The sequence below is a fragment of the Alosa sapidissima genome, chromosome 13, assembly GCF_018492685.1.
Source record: "Alosa sapidissima isolate fAloSap1 chromosome 13, fAloSap1.pri, whole genome shotgun sequence".
In the NCBI taxonomy this organism is placed as follows: Eukaryota; Metazoa; Chordata; class Actinopteri; order Clupeiformes; family Clupeidae; genus Alosa; species Alosa sapidissima.
Window position 1 is genome coordinate 28,520,081 of NC_055969.1, and position 7,001 is coordinate 28,527,081.

The following is a 7,001-nucleotide window of genomic DNA, read 5'->3' on the forward strand; positions in this document are numbered from 1 at the left end:
CGTGAAAGCGCATGTCTATTCTGCTCCTAAATACTTCCGCCTTGTAAAAACGGGTGTTAATCCAAATTGCAGTTCAATGCATCAATAAGAGAACCTTTCAAAGACAACAGAATCGCTATTTAGAACACCAGTTTGTAAGTATTTGTAGCCTACTATCAAAGACAACCTTAACTTTCGTTGGCCTTTCGAATGTCTTACTTTCACTTTCACATCATTCACTTAAACTTTCCTACTTGCTAGATTTGACCAATCTTCCATAGCCTATGTGCACAAGTAGTTTGAGTAGAACTACTGATCTTCATTATCTCCCTGCTTGTTAACATCTTATCATGTATGGTAATATTTCATGATCGCTAAACGTTTGATTCTTTTTAATGTTGTCATCAGTTAACTTCATTCAACTGTGCTTGTATGTAGGCTCTGCCGTTCAGTTGTGATAGGTAAATACGACGGAAACTTGGGTCTGACAGCGTTCGCAATCTGCGGTTTGTCGATGGCGCTGATAACGCTACGTTCGCAAATGTAGGTACAGTACATCTGGTCCTGTTTGTACATTCTTGAATTTCCCCTTGAGGATCAATAAAGTATCTATCTATCTATCTATCTATCTATCTATCTATCTACATTGAGGACTGAGAGTGAATAAGTGGCAAAAAAGTGTGGCTTTTTGATAGGTTGTGATTGAAAACTGAAATCAAATTGTGTTTTAGGATATTGAAAACTGAGTGAAATACCGAGAGTTAGTGTATTGCAGATTTGGTGTTGGGTTATGGTGTTTGGAAGACCTGTTTAGAAAATTGTGTGTGTAAGCTGTAGGGAAAAAAACTGTAAGTAAAGGAATTGTGTACTTTGTCCACCTCTGGTAGATAGTTTAATGGATGTTGACAGACAGATACTTTAATGGGAAAATGAATGGTTGGAAGTAAATGGATGGAGAGAAAGTTGAATGGAAAGTGATTTGTATTAATATTACTAAGGTACTTGTGATGGTTGATAGGGTGTTGCTAGGGTACATATGGTGGTTACTATGCCAAATAAAGTGGTTGCTATGCTGGTTACTAGGGTAATCATGTTGGTTGTGATAGTGGCTGCTAGGCTGACATGGTTTACAGTAATAAATGTTGATAAATTGTTTAATGCTTAAAAATCAGCATGTGGGATAGGGGTGGAATTGTGCAAATGATATATATGTCCAATATCTGGAAATGGTGGTGTTACAACTCACCCCATTGACCATGTTACAACCATACCCGGTCTCCCCTACCTGTTCCATGGCATTGGTCATATTTGCTAAAAGCGCACACATGGGCAGCTACAGATACATAACCTAGTTGTTACAACTGCAAGGTTATCTGCGATGAGTGGTATGCATGATACCATACTCATGACCTGAACTATTCAAACTCAGTTAAATTGTGGTCAGAATAGCATTATGCAAAGTAAAATAATGACATTAGGCTAAATAATGACCATCAATTTAACCATTATCCACATATACTGAGTTTCCAACTGATACATTTTATTTGTTTATCAGTGAAATTGAAATGTGCCTTACTTATTTATTCCCTTGACTTAACTACTTATCACACTTAATGACCTTGTAGTCACACTAACTCATGGCCAACCATTACTAATTTGTGGTCATGATTTTTGTCCCACCAATGTCACCAGGAGGGCTCCACGAGATTCAATAGATTTTATTTTTCATTCTGTTTAAGAACATACATACATCATGCCACATAGAACAGAACTACAGTACACAGGATTGGAAACAGTGCGATTTAAAAGAAAAATAAAAAGCAAAAAGAAATACACATGTTGATAGCTTATGTCATTCTATCTCTGATTATAAGAGGGACTCTCATAAATTTGGACTAAGCAGCACTTACCACGATAGTCACCGTTACACTGGGCATGGGTTCACCATACTGATCAACACATACAGTAAAGGCAGCAGTGTTAAAGAAATATGGGTCTAACATATTTCATTAAAGAAATATGGGTCTAACACTTTATTTGAAGGGGTCTACATAAGGGTGACATGTAACCGTCATAAGAATGACATGACACATGTCATGTACATTAATGACACATTATTGATGTTTATGACTGTTGTCATAATGCGTCATTCGGTTTTTGGAATGTCAAGTTGACATTGTTTGGGTGTCATCATTATGACAACTTGACATTAGCCAAGATGACATGTAAAGTGTTACCGAAATATGTACACAAAGTGTTTTACACAATATAGTTAAACACATACCAAGAATTTTCAGCACGATTCACATCCAGCTGTTAGTCCATCTTTAAAAACATTACATCACCAACATAACTGTAACATGCTCCATGAATCCAACATCTCAGATTGGTTGGAGACAAGGTGATGTTTTCCCCGTTGCCTAGCCCGAGAGGACATCACCTGCAATGTCGACCAGGACTTGTGGCCAGATCTGAACAGAAGGCAGGATCCATAACGCACCCCCCCCACCCCCCCGCCACACACCCACACACACAAAATATGGGGTTTTTTCAATGGCAATTTCTCTTTTTACTTTTGTTTTCTTGCATTTTGCTTACACTTACACTATTCATTGATAAGTGTGATACTATTTTTCTTAAATTCTGTAAGAATGTTTGTTTTTTATAAAAACTTTTGTTGCAAAAAAAGTTGATTATTGCAGAAAGTCTACTTCTTTTGAGTTTCACAGAAGACTGAGGCCAGATGTACTTTTGCGCCCACTTCAGGCATATTTGATTCGCAACGTGCACATAAAAACATGGCGAGGTATGTACAAACAGGCCGCAATGAAGAAAAAGTGCAGACTGCCTGTCGCGGAAGCTGAGAATGGCTATTTGCGCGTTTCCGTGTCATGCATGCATATGTATTCATAGGAGGGTCAGGGGCCAAGTGGGAGTATCTTGCAAACACAGGGGAGGAGAAGTGCTAATAGCGATTGATTAGGTATTCCGCCATATGTATTTTTAATGTCGCAATTGGTTAACTCTATTCAACTGTGCTTGTGGTTCAGCTGTGGGCACGCAATTAGCATTGTAGAGGGGATGAGCACGTGATGAGAATCTTGAATTTCCCCTGGGGATCAATAAAGTATCTATCTATCTACAGTATCTATCTATCTATCTATGAGCGTTGTTTACGTAATGAAGTGACAGCTTAGTAAATTACCCACAATATGGCAAAGCACAGCGTTCGCTTTCTGCACATAGAAAAACTCGGTATTAGTGCTTTCTCTGTACATCCGGCTCTGAGTCGGAGAAAATTACAATAAAAACAGAAATACAAAGACTGCAGTGTGTTGCTGTTGATTTGAAAGGGTAATTCAAATGGTGCATGTGTGTATGGTTTTGTTGCAATAATGACATTTTAGAAAGGATTGTTGAGTTTTGATTGTAGTGTTTCATTTTGGCATAGATGTGAGTTGTTTATATCCAAGTGCTATATCTTATTTGGCTGTGTGTAGAGTTTTGACATAATGAGCCAAATTCTGCAAAAAGTGTGTAAGCAATAGGCAAAAACTTAAGTCCGTCCACCAACTCTATACACAATGTGATTGGCCTGTCTAGAGTTTGGTTTTTCCAGCTTGCAAGCCAACGGAAAGTTGCTAGACTACCCTGGCTGCAAATTACTTTTGCCGCCGCTAGGGTGCGTCTAGATTTCTAGGCTACAAAAAGTGTGTAAGCAATAGCCAAAAACTGTAATAAAACAAATAAAGGTGTGCTCCGCCCCAGCAGGAAGGCTAAAAGCACTTGGTTACTTGCAAGCACATCATTGCAGTCTACATCACATTTGTGGTGTAGCGCCACCTACTGAATACCATCAGCATTAACAAAGTGTCGCCCAACAGGAAGGAAGTGCATCCGATGTATAAATTTTGGTTTTGGTAGCCAATCAGAATGTTGGATTTCAACAGCAAATCAGAATGCAGGATTCCATCAGAACGCAGGAATATTTCAGCCAATCAGAATGCAGGATGTAAGCAGCCAAACAGGTTGCAGGATTCCGAAAGCCAATCAGGCATACTAAAGGCATGCAGCTATACTTATAGAAAATTGCTTTTAATTACATCAAATTTAGGGACGAAATTCAGCATTCTTAATAATACAATAATCTGTAAGGCCACCAACAATCAGCCAGGTTCATGCACAACATTTATAATATAAAAATCAGTGGCTTTAGAATGTTGGAATGTTTGCCAATGTGGGTAAAACTGAAACTGAAACTTGAAAGAAGATTCTGAGATTCAAGAGGATAGAATATTTGCTAACAAAACTAAACTGATCTTAATCTTAATAATGAGATGTGCAGAAGTCAGATTGCCCCATGTGTAACGGTGGTTAAGCATCAGGGGGACAGAGGCGAAATGAAGAAATTTTCTTTCTTTTATTTTCCTTTGAGAAAATAAATCAAAACATTGCCTTCAGGCATCGGTGTACCACATGTACAGCATCAGATCAAAAGCATACGGCTACTCTCCTAATTACTCTTTCAGTAAAAAGTGAAAAAAAAAACTCTTTCACTTTTCTGTCCCCTGACTTTAGAGGACTATAACATTTTAAAAACATATTACTGTTGCAATTTATTTATATTTTAAAGTAAAATAATATGTTTCCTGAACAATTACACCTTTTTGAGCCATCACTATGACAGTATTTGACAGTATCAGAATTTTATGAATTCCCAGAATACCACAAAAATGACCCTCCAGCTATATGGGCCCATTTGGATCCTATTCTTCAGTTCTTGGCAAAAGACCACTCTAGTGTCAAAAATCTTCACTTTTTTAGTGATGGACCTGCCACGCAGTACAAAAACCGCTCAAACTTTTACATGTTATCCACTGAGCCACACCAGAGAGGTTTCACAACAGTGACATGGAGCTTCTTTGAAGCTAGTCATGGCAAGGGTGCGCCAGACGGAGTGGGGGCTGCACTAAAGAGGACAGCGGACACATTGGTTCGCCAAGGGAAAGATATCCCTAGTGCACAGAGCTTTTTCCAGCTGCTGAAGGATATGAGCAAGGTGAAACTGTATTATGTGACGGAGGAGGAAGTTGAAAAGAATGAAAAAAGTTTAAAGCAAGTGTCCCTGTTCACTATCAAAGGCACAATGAGAATGCACAAGGTCCTAAGTGTTTCTCCAGGCATTCTCAAATACAGGGACATTAGCTGTTTCTGCCAGGCTGCTGAGGGGGTGTTTGATTGTCATAAAATATACTGTATACTCTAATGCTGTAGGGGGAGCTCTGCAGAGAAACCTGGGAGCAAAAAGCGAAGAAATTGCCAAAACGGCATAGTTTGTCTTTTAAGGAACACAGAACGGGGCAGGGCAGCCGTGGCCTACTGGTTAGCGCTTCGGACTTGTAAACGGAGGGTTGCCGGTTCGAACCCCGACCGGTAGGCGATGGCTGAAGTGCCCTTGAGTAAGGCACCTAACCCCTTACTGCTCCCCGAGCGCCGCTGTTGTTGCAGGCAGCTCACTGCGCCGGGATTAGTGTATGCTTCACCTCACTGTGCGTTCACTGTGCGCTGAGTGTGTTTCTCTCATTCACGGATTGGGATAAATGCCAAATTTACATACAGAGATAGGGGTGGGCGATATGGACAAAAAAATAATATCTCGATATTTTTTGTGATTTTGACGATAACGATAATTAGTCGATATCCTTTAAAAAAAATTGTTAAAGTCTGAGTTACTTTACAGCTCATTATTTATGAATATCATCATTACAATAATAACCAATAACCTAACCTGTGACTTTTTAACCAAATCAACCAATGCATTGTCACTCTGACACATTTCCAATTCTGCCCACTTGTGTGTGGCAACATAGCTGCCAACTCTCACGCATTGGCCGTGAGACACACGCATTTGATTAGTTTCACACACTCACACGCCACACCCACGATTTCTCACGCTGAAGTGTCAACCCGGTCGGTCAGATGCCTGAAAAATGAGTTTAGCCTATAGATCTACCTGTTGAGCCACGGTTATTCTTTCAGAGACGGTGAGAGGGTTCAAGAGCACCCCCTGTCTGTGGAATTTTCAAAATGTTCTCTCATTTGCGATGCTACTTCAAAACCCATCCCAGGCGCATTCCCCCGGCTTCAGGTAGGCCTATGCTTTGAGTATTTTTCACGCTGAAGTGTCAACGTGGTAGGTCAAATACCTGGCAGATGAGGTTCAACTAAACTAAACCTATACATGATATCACACATCATGTGAACGAGCGGAATCTAAGCTTTCCAATGATATTAGCGCCAAGTTGCTGTGATAAATGGTTCGCGAGAAAATTATCATTGAACCGACGTGCAATTTAGGCTAATCATATTTGCATTTTGCACACAGTGCACACCCATTACTCTCGGTTGTAATATCTCACTAACCCTTCACACAACATGTGGCAAACCTAATATCACAATAAACAGCAAACCGTACCGAATGCGAGGATATAAAGCATGCCTCTGTTTTTGAAATTGCAACACATTTCTACATAGCCTCATTGGGGCGAAATTATAATGTATTCTAATGTAAACTATTTGTCAGTAGGCCTACATACATTTTTGTAAATTGCTCAGTAGATTATCCCACTATCATGGTTCTTATATTGTCAGGTTCCAGCCAATCCCACTTACACAGATAAATGAATATATTTATATTGCCATGCTTTCTAGTGACATTAATGCAAAAATATAAAGAAAATCAAATAAGGAGACACAAATATTGATATAAAGCCTGACATAAGCCATATGCAAACATTCACATCATGCAGATATGGGTACATCCTGAAAAAGGAATAGCCTGTAGGCTATGGCCATTACAATGACCAATATATTATCTTAAATGAACTAGCTGAAAAACACAGGTGACCACTTCTGCATAATTTCATGGAGTGCTGAACATTTCTGAACTGTGAAATGGACCATATGTTTTTGTGGTTGTGAACTTATTGCAATATCACCATAACTATTCCACCTGTGTATGC